At 40.9% G+C, this 12,642-nt stretch overlaps 1 protein-coding gene across 2 annotated transcripts in view; it reads right to left on the reverse strand.

Moving 5' to 3' along the window:
* pak5 (p21 protein (Cdc42/Rac)-activated kinase 5) overlaps positions 1-12,621 on the reverse strand; it is an 88,280-nt gene extending 75,659 nt beyond the window's left edge. Inside the window, exon 1 of one of the 2 annotated variants that reach the window (XM_017683536.2) lies at positions 12,279-12,621. The gene's annotated coding sequence lies outside the window, so the exon portion shown is untranslated. The remainder of the gene's footprint in view (positions 1-12,278) is intronic. The other variant, XM_017683520.2, reaches the window with a different exon arrangement.
* Positions 12,622-12,642: the final 21 nt, after the last annotated feature.

Here is a 12,642-nt window from a genome sequence, read left to right on the forward strand (position 1 = left end):
TTAAGGCCCCTTATGTCAGTACAAAGTAATTTACTTTATAAAACATCTTATTTTACCTTGTTATTCCTGGAGTACTGGCAACTGTTGTTGAATACCCAACTATTGCTTTATAAATAAATTATTCAATGCTTATACATGTGCTATGAGGTCCCCAAAAAGGTAGCATTCAAATAAAAAAAGCCATAAAAGCCATATTGAAAAGCCATATTACTCATCAATATATACATATTTATACTGTATATCCAAGTTTGCATACATTTGCTCATCCAACGTCTGAAAAATCAAGGGTAGTAATAGAGGGATTCCCCCATATTCATATTTGACGTATGACCCCATGTTCTGTATAATGTACAAAAACAAAGCTGTGTGTGTGTCTTAGCGGTTGACGTTTATTTTCTCAACAGTTAATAATCTAACATGCTTCACAGCAAACTTCAGCATCACACAGCGAGACTGAGACTGGGTTATGGTGACCACTGTCAATCCATGCTTATGTTTCAGTGTAGTTTCCTGCCCTTTCACGGCCCCTGTTACTCCTCAGTGCCCAAATGGGTCACTTGATGACTGCTTTAATCTGATGAGACACTGCATCTGAACATATAGCCATGTGACATTAGCAACAGGCCTGAGTATCAAGTGTACACTACATCATCATTGGAGCCCAGTGTGGCGGTACTCATTACCTTCCTCCATGCAGGTCCACTGGTTTCTGACCATACACATTACTCATCTCATCAGAGTGGCTAGCTGATGGTCAAGAGAGGAGAGTGCTCCAGATTTAGGCCAGTGTAGACTCCTCAGCTAACAGTGAAAATGCCTCAGAGCAGAAAGCAAATGTGGATGCTTACTCTAAAGACTCTAAAGAGATTTATTCATCTAAAAAAACAAAAAGGCCAAAGAGTCAGTTTGTTTCTTTGTGTATATGAACAAATGACCAAGTACAACTTATTTATTTTTCAGGAAATGACACAAAAATGTCACAGAAAACGACATAAAAGCCTTAAGCATGATATCAAATGTATTTCATTACTGTATCTACTCTTCACTTTTCCTGGTAGATCTAGTCTTGATTTCTACATTTTATGTATCAGCGTTAGCATTGATATTGATGAAAAATAGCAAATATTGGCCCAGAACTCCCATATCAGTAAATCCATACTAAATACTGTTCTTCTTAAACTTTTAGGCAATTAAAATGCCATGCCACCATTAAAGCATTCAAAACTGGTACCAAAACCAAAATCACATACAGACCAATTGCTAGACATTGGTTTGCAGAACTGAAGACCTTTATGTGTGCTTGAAGCTCAAGTGTATCAAACTCTCAGTGAGCAGTGCAAAAATCAGTGACCAAAGTGTAATTGGAAACAGAGAACCTGAGACAACATAGGAGCAAACAACTCTTACTGTATCTGCAGAGAAAATCCCATGTTCAGCTTTATAAATCTGAATCTACATACAGTTCTGATCATGACTGGATCGAGGTTACTGGGTCAATCATAGTAGACAGGTTTTGTGATGAATATTTAATCCATGTTTTAATGAAAACATTCATTCATATGTCTGTCATTTTTAAGCTACATTTGTTTCGAAATAATATCTACAGTGTTTACACATACTGTGGAAAATGATCAAATCCTAACAGCTATGTTCTACAGAGGGAAGTTGGCAGAATAACGTAACTCTGTACAGACCGATTTAGAAATCTGTACTCTGAAGACATTGCGTAATATAATTTTGTAACTCATACTGTAATTGTCAAGTGATGCAGTGTTCCCATGCTACATTCTGCCTATGTGTCATCAGGAGAAAATGCCACAGTGCACGGTCCTCATGCCCATAATAAACTGTGGAAGTGAACTACACATCAGGAACAACCTTCTGCCATGCCTTCTAAACAGCCAGTTCTCTGCACAGATTCTGGAGGAAGACTCCTGAAACTCATGACATATGATGAAGAGCGTCATGGCCATGACGTTACAGCTGACTCATCTCTTCCAGAGCTTTTATTGGATAAAGAAGAGCAGAGGAATCAAATGAAACAGGGCAGCAGCGTCAAACCCGATTTGGAGGGCCATTGAGTACACTGCCTTTCTCCCAGACCAATACCCATCCAAAGACTGATTCAGTTATTCTTTGCAAACCTAATCTTTCTTAACAGTGTGTTTCAGTCAACTATCTTCAGACTGAGACCCATTATCAAATTTAGGCTTTTGTTTATGGTGTGCTTAAGGTGTCTGGTCACAGGGAGAGGCTGTATGGATGGAGGGATCGAGGGAGAGGTGAAGAAATGAGCTCAAAACAGCAAGAGCCTGAAGCTGGGCAGGTCAGGTCTAGACTGCTGTCCGCCGTATCTAGGTCTCTAAGATCTAAATCTGTCATTTGACTAGGAATGTTATTGACATGCCCACAGTCTTCAGAAGCAACATTTGAAGTATGTTTCAGAACTGAGAGCTCACTGACCCTAATTTGCAGTCTGTTATGAATGTGCAGAGAGTACATAGCTATTTATTTTGTACGGAACACATTTAACTGAAAATCACCTCACAACATCTAAACTGAATCTCTGGATAATATTGTTAAATAATTCAAACCTCAGAAACCTTAAAATTAACTTTAACCCTGTTCCACTTTTTACACTGTAGCCCAGAGCCAGAGCGGAACTTGTTTTTAGACCCACCCACAGTCACTGCCCTCATCCACTTAGCATCACCATTTCCCTACAAGGCCTGTCATAATCATGAAATTTTGCTAGCAATTAATTGTCATGTAAATAATTGTGATAAACAGTTTAATTGTCTTTTTTGTTCATTGTAAGCAATTATTAAACTACAAGCCAAAATAGCCGATTAGTTATCTTGCCTGATATCTGTGATACTTAGTAACTCCCAGCTGAAAACACAGCTTGTGAGTGTGAAACAGCTAACAACTCTGGAAAATAACTGGAGCCATCTTAAGTAACTGCCTTCATTTTAAATAATTGTGATTAGACAATTATGTAATAAGTGTGACAGGCCTGCTCTGAGGAATTCTTGACACTATCATAAGGGCTGTTCCATTAAAATTTTTAGCATAAATGAAATTTGTTGTATGAACTATTGGAGAGGAGAAGGATCAAGTGAATATAAGTGTTGACTTTGGCAGTAAAACTTCCATTCCATAAATATGCATTCAGAATGCAGAAATTAAGCAGTCCAAGTTACATTTTGTAAAGGCAGTATTCAGAATACAATTACATTTTACACTTTGAGGAGAATAGTTTTAGAATACTTACCGACTAAATAAAATTGACTATATTCAAAGTACACAATCAGTGCTTGTACTGCTTTAGAATCAGCAGAGAAAATGTAGCAAATATGCATGTTAGATGAATTCTCGATTCAATTAACAACTTTACAATCTTTACAAGCACAGAAGTTCCTGCTAAAGCCTGGAAAGACTGATAAACCAACATGATGGATAAGTTACTAATCTTAAGTGTTACTGAGCTCTGTTAAAGCCTGAGTAGACTGATAAAATAAATTGTGATGATCAGTTATTAATCTCAATTATTACTACCAAGCTCTTTCAAAGGAATGATCAAACCTATAATCTTCGCAGTAGTGGACATGCTTGCAAAAGTTTTTTAAGTCAATGATGTACGGGACTTCTGTGGAAGCAGCAGCGCACTGAAGCAGGCGATGAAAGAAAAAAAATATTTATATAAAAATTATTTATACAGAGCAACCAACCACAAACTCTATATTCTTTCTTACACACACACATACACACACACTAGTTACCACACTAGTTAACCATTGCGTCCTCCTTAATTGTTTTTTCTCTTGCCATCATGGAACCACTTGTTTTTTCCACTTGCTGTCCATCTTCATATGACTGACATATGATAACTGTTACATCAGTAAACAATGTAAAAGGTAGTGCACTTTTTAGACCATTGCCCATAGAGTCAACCAGAACCAGATCCATAATGCTGTGCCAAATTAGAAAAGGCTAATCTCTACACACTCTACAATTCATTAACTGACCAATTACAATCAGCAACCTGACCTCTGCCACTCAAGGACGGGGCAGAGATTTGACTTCCTAAATTACTGCAAATATAGACTTGGTTGCAGCATGTACAGTCAGTCTGTGTGTTCTTGTGTTTATGTGTGTGGGTTTATAAATGTCAGCCCACAGTAACTGTCCTAAAACATTACCAGCCCACTCCTCCAAGTCTCCTGGTTATCTACTCCGACATAGCCTTAACAAATATCAAATGACCTTGCATTACAGCAAACAGTGAAAAGTTCCTCCAAAGCTTTCTCCAAGCTTCACGTATTAAAAACTTAATGTGGAATTACCGAAACAGCGCCATGGCTGCCTCAGGACTATAGTTTACAAGCAGACAGAAAGGCTCACATACCTAATTTAAGTGTTAGCTGGTGTGCTTAAGTGATTCAAAACTGCCAGGCACAGCGATTCCTGACAAAGCTTTAAATGCAGGTGAAGAAATTACTCATTTGTGTGGAGCTGAACAAAAGCAGAGTAATTATACAGTGCAAAACTCATTTCCATGTTGCACAATGGAGTAGCTTACACCTTGTTGCATTTAGCCATCTACATAACCATCTCCATGTGCCATGCTACACAGTGTATGAAGATTAAAGCCAGCAGTATACAAAAGAACCAAATGAAGTCGAATTACCGTTAAACACAGTCACAAGTACACTTGAAGGAGAGAACTTGTGTATGTCTTTCTGACACAGTGTATAGATTCTGTATAAATTTATACACACACACACACATATATGTAAACAAGTTTGTCAAACATGTGCAAATACTCCATCCATCCATCCATCCATCTTCTAAGCCACTTCTCCGTCAGGGTTGCGGGGGGGTGCTAGAGCCTATCCCAGCAGTCTTCGGGTGGAAGGCAGGATACACCCTGGACAGGTCGCCAGTCCATCGCAGGGCAGACAGACAGACACAGACAGTCACTCACACACTCACACCTAGGGGCAATGTAGCATGTCCAATTGGCCTGACTGCATGTCTTTGGACTTTGGGAGGAAACCGGAGAACCCGGAGGAAACCCACGCAGACACGGGGAGAACATGCAAACTCCAGACCGGGGAATCGAACCCAGGCACTCCTTGCTGTGAGGCGACAGCGCTACCCAGCATGCCACCGTGCCGCCCTGTGCAAATACTCATTCATTGAAATTAACTGATCAGTGTTTTCCAGTGTACAGATCAGTGCACCGATCATCCACCACCTTTCAGCATGACCAGCTGATAGCCTCTACAGAGTGAGGGTATTAAATGGGGTTGAGTGCCCAGTAAAACAAATACACCCCTCCCTTCAGCGCTCCCTCAGAAGTTCTGCCCCTCAAATTCTAGAAAGCGCATTGACAAGGCAAACAAAACGTTTTTCAGGTCTCCATGGCCATAAAAGTCTTCATAAATGTGTACAGACAAGCGTTAGACCGAGCAACTAATGCTAGCTAGTTAGGTTGTGGGTTTGCACACTGTCACTACAATTGCTAATAAGAAGCTAGACACAAACAGAAAACAGGATAACAAACGGGAACAATACTGATCTATTGAATCTGTGAAACAGCAAAAATAAGTAAATGTTGCCTGTCAAACAGAAACAAAGCAACTGTTCCCCTTTAATCCCTGTTTCATTTTTTTTAAGTCAGCTTTGTTTTCACCAGCAACTTGTTTGAATTTTCCTGTTCCACCTTAAACAGTGCAACAGTAACATTCTGGTGCCTCATGCTAGCATAACCATAAAATAAAATAACAGGCACAGCTAACAGAACTGTGGCTTTGCGCTCTCTCCCCGGCATCCTCACCGAGGTTCATCACCACTGCATGTTCGGTCCCCACCTTTCTGCCAGCTCTCTCGGCCGTCAGCGGCGGGGCCCGGGGGGCAGGCCGATGCCACAAGAACATAAGAGTCCTCCTGTTTCATGGATGGGATTTTTAAAGGTACTGAAAAGGCTAAAAGGGCTTACATATGAAGCTTTTTGTAGTTCTGAAATAATTTATTTATTTTTATTTTCAGTCCCTGCCAAAGCCATAGGTCATGACGCTAGTGCAGTGTAAGCTGAGCTAAGATTAGTGTTCGGATGCTAACCTGCTAACAGAAACAAATCCACAAAGCTTTGAGAACGAACTGTATTAATTACAACTCTGCATGTTCACACAGTAGGTTTACAGCTTAATATGAGTCAAATATGTAATAAACCTCTGAAAAAAAATGTTTTTATGAGTGAAATAGATAATGTGAGGCAGAAGGCTTCCTATTCCCCAGCTTCTTGTTTGAATTTTCCTGGTCCACTTTAAATGGTGCAATAGTTACATTCTGGTGCCTCAGGTGAAATATGGTTCATATATTTTACAGTCACACATCAGCTCTCACAATTGGCTCACAATGTCAGTCAATCAACAATTGCTTCTTTGGGCTGAAAATCGGCTGATACCGATACACAGCCAATAGATCTTTCTATCTCTACTCATTGAGACTAAGAGCATGCAGACATGTATATCATATCTTTGTGGGACACACAGTCGCTGATGTTCTCACAATGTTATTGTTGTTGCTGCTAAGTATTTCTGAAACAGCATGTTAGAATGTTATGAGCTCAATGAATATGGGATATTTGTACTTAGTCTATACTGTTTTGGTGTAGTATTCAGGAAGGGGCACGTTTAGCATGGATTTTGTGTATGTTTACACAAAACATGAACACACACACAACTACACAAAACCTCAAGTGTGAACTTTGCTAGAGGCCTGCTCTGTGCAGCGACACAGGCAAATATGACATATGAACCAATCACAGTGGGTGAGGTCAACGAACAAATAATGTGCTGATTAGAGGGAATAACAGCAAACAAACACCACACCATTCAAACTTAAACCACTACACTGTTTTAACCAAAAACACATAGGATAGGTCAGATAAGTCACTTTAATAGTAAAAGAGCTATTTTTCTGAGACAAGCGTAATTACTTTTGGGTATCTTTCAAATGCGGAAGGTGTGTTTTCACGCATTTAATATAATCCACCTAATGACAGATAGAAACTATTGGTGATTGATAATAGTATTGTAAATCATCAAAGTCTAATCTAAATAATACAGAAAATGTAATAATATGCTATAATGTGCTGAGAGACAACAACATATAACTGACACATCAAATCACTGATGTACAGCCTGCTCTCCCTGCCTCTAAGTTCTAGATGCACTTTATGCAAATGACCTGAGAGGTTGCCTAATATTGCTTATGTTTCAATGACATGCCTTCAAAGCAGCCAACAGATAACGAGGGAAGCAAGTTGACTCTGTGTAATGAAAATGTAGTGTTGACTTATGGTATATAGTTCCTGCAGTTTTTAAAAATACATGTATATAAATATTAATATATATATAAATATAAAAAAATACTAAAAGCAAGCATAGATCTTTATTACACAATTTCTTTTAGCAGTTTGGTTCTTTTATTTATTTTTTTCATCATTTTTGCAGTTGCAATCCTGAAAGCTGGTGGTACTAAAGCTCCCTCACCACTCTAACTTCCTGTGTCCCATGGTGACTTCAGATCTTGAGAAAACCATAATCTGATACCTATGTACTGTAGGCCCAGAAACAATATTATATAAGCATCCACATAAGCAGGCCAGCTCTAAGCGATGGCTGAATATAGACTGTAACTGTTGCACAGAAGTGAATTATATCACCATACATAGAGACTGTACAACCACGTATATAGTCATCTAGTCAGTTAACTCTTATTTGGGTTAGGACAGTGCTTGAAATCAAGCCCATAGGCATAAGTGTTCTCTCAAAAACGATACAGGAGAAAGAGTGCTTAAAGTCGCACTACACGGGGCTGCAAACATCGCTATCTCAAGTGACCTACATTCACAAAAATATGGCAGAGTGACTTAGACATGAAAACTACAGCATTAAACTGCAGTTGCTTGCTGGAATACCAAATGGTTTGGGGTTTGCACTGCATAGAATAGAAAATTGATTGAAAATGAAAAATGAATGGTAGCAATGTCTGAAAGCCATGTTAAGACAACAAAAGCATTTAGATGTTCCTTTAAAGCTTTTGTGTGGCTTCTTTTCCCTCTTCACTGGGGTGTTAATGTCAGTTGTACATCTGGGCACCAAGCAGGCCACCTCCCAGGCCTGGTCACACAGTGATCTGACCCTCTTGACATTTATAGACCTCCAACCCCTCAGAGTCACGCACAGCTCAGTGAGCTGGCTATGTTAATCACAAAATAAACACAGCGCAATCAGTCGCCTGAAACAGATTTGCTGACCCGCCATGCCTATTCGTCCCCACTGTTATTCTAATGCGTGCTTCATTGTACCAGTGTCGTGCCACAGCTCACGCTGTCTGTACTGGTTTGCCTCTTACTTTATCTTTATCTTTAACTTTTGCACCCTCCTTTTGGGTCGTCGTCCTTTCTCATTAACATGCCTCCAATGACTCTCTGGATCATCCCGATCGATCTCTTAGAGTCTGGTCTACTTAAAATCTCTGATGAGGCCTCTAAGTGGTCCAGCATTAACATAGGATTAAGAGCAGAAAACAGAGGAGTTGTTTAATTGAAGTTTCCCATGCAATGAATGAACACTCCCACACTTCATTAGCTGCTAAAACGTCCCTAGAAATGTTTCATCAGTTGGCATTTGACACTAATTTTCAAGCTTGGTGAAGAGCATGTGATTGGTCTAACAGGTCTCAGCTGATAAGCAGCACTTAACAGTCCACTGCTCATCATACTGCCCAGTGAGACATCACAGAAAGATCACTTTAACTTAAAAGCTTTTTTAAACTTACATTTTCAGGTTAAGTTTTGGTTGCAAAAAATTCTTTAAGTTCTTTAAACAGCCAAAGGAAAATGATCTAATCAGTACTTTTGTCATTGTCTGTGTGGTATGTAGGTAGATATATACAAGCAAGCTCTCCTACTGGTTAGGAATTCAGGAGTTGTACTGAAGACCTCACACGTCCATAATTAAACATAAATATCCATAAACATAATTAAATGACAGTGCATTCAAATAATGACACTTTGATTTATAATGGGTGGGACAAACTTAGTAAGAAAAAACACCATTTTAGGCCACAGGTCACTAAGTGGGAGTTTACAGTCTCACCAGGATTTAGTCAGTTTTAGTTTTAGTTGTTAGAAATGGAAAACAGCAGTAGTTCTATGTTAGTGCTAATCACTGAAGCAATCGCTGTACATATACGGAAAAATAAATGGTAATATGTCTGTTATGAGCTTCAAATAAAACTTGTAATGACTGTGTTCATGTGAATTGCTGTTAGCTTAGCGCTAACATACTACTAAAATCCCATTAGGATACTAGCAGAAATTAGCAATATGGTTTTGTCAATTGTCAGAATTTTGACATGTATGGCTGGAAAAAGGTTTAGATGTGACAGTGATAGTGCATTCATTTAAATATACAAGCTAGATTTAGTCATTTGTCAGGTTGTTCCTATTAAAGTAACCATTTAGTTAATGGTTAGTAAGAAAAATCATTCCTTATACATTATATTTCCAAAAAGTATTCACTCACCTATCTAAATCATTGAATTCAGGTGTTCCAGTCACTTCCATGGCCACAGGTGTATAAAACCAAGCACCTAGGCCTGCAGACTGCTTCTACAAACATTAGTGAAAGAATAGGTTGCTCTCAGGAGCTCACTGAATAAGACGCCACCTGTGCAGTCATGAAATTTCCTCGCTACTAAATATTCCACAGTCAACTGTCAGTGGTATTACAACAAATTTGAAGTGATTGGGAATGACAGAAACGCAATGCAAAGTGTTGAATGCAGTGGTGTAAAGTGCTGCCACTGGACTCTAAAGCAGTGGAGACGTGTTCTCTGGAGTGACGTAACATGCTTCTCTGTCTGGCAATCCAATTGATGAGTCTGGGTTTGTTGGTTGCCAGGAGAACGATACTTGTCTGACTACATTGTGCCAAGTCTAAAGTTTGGTAGAGGGGGGATTAGAGGAGGGTGTGGGGTTGTTTTTCAGGAGTTGGACTCGGGCTCCTTAGTTCCAGTGAAAGGAATTCTTCATGCTTCAGCACCAAGAGATTTTGGACAATTTCATGCTTCCAACTTTGTGGGAATAGTTTGAGGATGGCCCCTTCCTGTTCCAACATGACTGCACACCAGTGCACAAAGCAAGGTCCATAAAGACATGGATGAGCAAGTTTGGTGAGGAAGAACTTTACAGGCCTGTAACCCAATAGAACACCTGTGGGATGAATTAGAGCGGAGACTGCGAGCCAGGCCTTCTTGTTCAACATCAGTGTCTGACCTCACAAATGCGCTTCTGGAAGAATGGTCAAAAATTCTCATAAACACACTCCTAAACCTTGTGGAAAGCCTTCCCAGAAGAGCTGAAGCTTTTATAGCTGCAAAGGGTGAGCCGACATCATTTTAAACCCTATAGATTAAGAATGGGATGTCACTCAATTTCAAAAACGTGTGAAGACAGACAAGCGAATACGTTTGGCAATATAGTGTAGGACCCACACTGCTTTGATGGTACTGTCAGCTGTTGGGCTTTGCTGTCAGTGCAGCATACAGGCCATTGTAGAGCTAGATACACAAGCAGTTTTTCGGCCAGCAGCTTTTCATGCCTCACTCATGACCAGCAATGAATTTCAGAAATGCTGCAACTGTGAGCCAGTTATTCAATCAAGTCTTTTCACAACAACCCAACACATGACACCAGTTTAGAGCATAATATGCATGAGTTACAAACATCTAGGTCTACCACAGTGGCTCAGTGTCACACATTGAAACATGAAACCTGCTTATTACTTGCTATTATTATTATTAGCAGTAGTACTAGCGGCAGCAGTATTTTTATTGTTACTATTTTTATTAGTGTAATAGTAATCATTTTAATAGTTGCTCAGATGGTGTGACATAGAAATACTAGACCTGCTAGTTATTGTGGCTGCTCTTATTGCTATTGTTATTATTATGTTGTTGTTGTATCATACAACTTACTCAAACAGCATCACATTAGACTTGCATATTATTGTTGTTGTTCTTGTTGCTATCATTCTTACTATTATTGTTGTAGTAGTATCATAGTTACATGAACAGTGCCACATACAAACATTAGACCTACTATCATTGTTGTGGTTCTTGATGCTATTGTTGTTGTAATTGTTATTGTTTAATATTATTACTACTGCACCACAGTGGCTCAAACAGTGTCAAACAGAAACAACAGACATACTTGTTGTTTTTGCGTTATTACTCTTGCTGTTGTTTTGAATGATGATGTCATTATCATTCTTATTTCATTACAGCTTTAACGCAAAAAAAAACAAACAAACCAACCAACTGAGGGTCAGGTGCAAATGGCATATCCAACCATAGGCAAAAATCTAGCCTATTATACAAGTAATGCGATTACTATCCACATAAGTCTGCAACCTTATCTTTCTAAGAAAGAGCTGAAGCCACAGTGAGCGCCGATTTCCCTTGTTAATGCCTGCAAATCTTCTGTGCCTGAGCACAGAAACTTGGGGGAGCCTTTAGCACCTGCAGCAACAACTAGCCAGGTCCGAGTCCAACCTGACCGTGTCCGTGCAGCTAGCCAGCGAGATTCAAATGACAGGGCTGGAGACAGCGCTCACCGCCCAGCCGGAGCGCTGGCCTTGTCTGCAAATCTCCGTTTCTCTCCTTCACTGAGGCTGCACTGCTGTAACTGTAGCCTGTCATGATCAAATCGAGTGCGACTGCAGCGCGTGTCGAAAAGCGGAAGCCTTTTTCAACACCAAGGACAGCGGTCCACTCCATAACACTGACCATAACACTGAGCCTCAGTCGGCGTGATTAGGGGCTACTCGCCTGCCGGAAAAAGAAGCAGAAGAAGACGCAGACCGCGCTGACAGCCCAGTTGAAGTGGGTGACCGGGACGAGGATGAAGTCGGCTTCCTATTCGCCAGCTTCTTGTTCGAATTTTCCCGTTCCACCTTAAATGGTGCAGCAGTTACCTTCTGGAGCCTCAGGCGCCACAGCGTAACTGCTGCACCATTTAAGGTGGAACGGAAATATTCGAACAAGAACCTGGCGAATAGGAAGCCGACTTCAGCCTCGTGTGATTGGGCGCGAGCTGAACGGTTACGGCGTTTCAGGGCTTGTTACCGTGCAGCGCGTGCACTAAGCATCTAATCACAGCGCGGGCCCTCTCGCGGGGCTACAGTCTCGGTGTGTCCTACCTGCTCCCTTCGACGGCCGTCCTCACATGTCCCGCTGCCCGCGCGCTGCTGTACAGAGGATGGAGCGTTACGTGCTCGCGCGCGCCATGTTCCGCTTCTCCCCTCTCTCACTCTCTCTCTCTCTCTCTCTCTCTCTCTCTCTCTCTCTCTCTGTCTTTCTGCGCTCCGCTAACGGAGGCTGAAGGCGGGCGGCGCGCGCTACACTACATCCGGGCCGTTGCGGTGCGCGAGGGCTTATACGCGCTCCGGGGCGAATAGCAAAAGAGCGCGAGCACCTGATCCGCCGTGCACGCCGGGAGGAGAGCTTCAAGAATAAACGGCGCGCGCTCAAGCCCCCTCCCTGCCTTCTTGCCCCTCACACTGA

Source organism: Pygocentrus nattereri, chromosome 4 (genome assembly GCF_015220715.1).
Source record: "Pygocentrus nattereri isolate fPygNat1 chromosome 4, fPygNat1.pri, whole genome shotgun sequence".
NCBI lineage: Eukaryota > Metazoa > Chordata > Actinopteri > Characiformes > Serrasalmidae > Pygocentrus > Pygocentrus nattereri.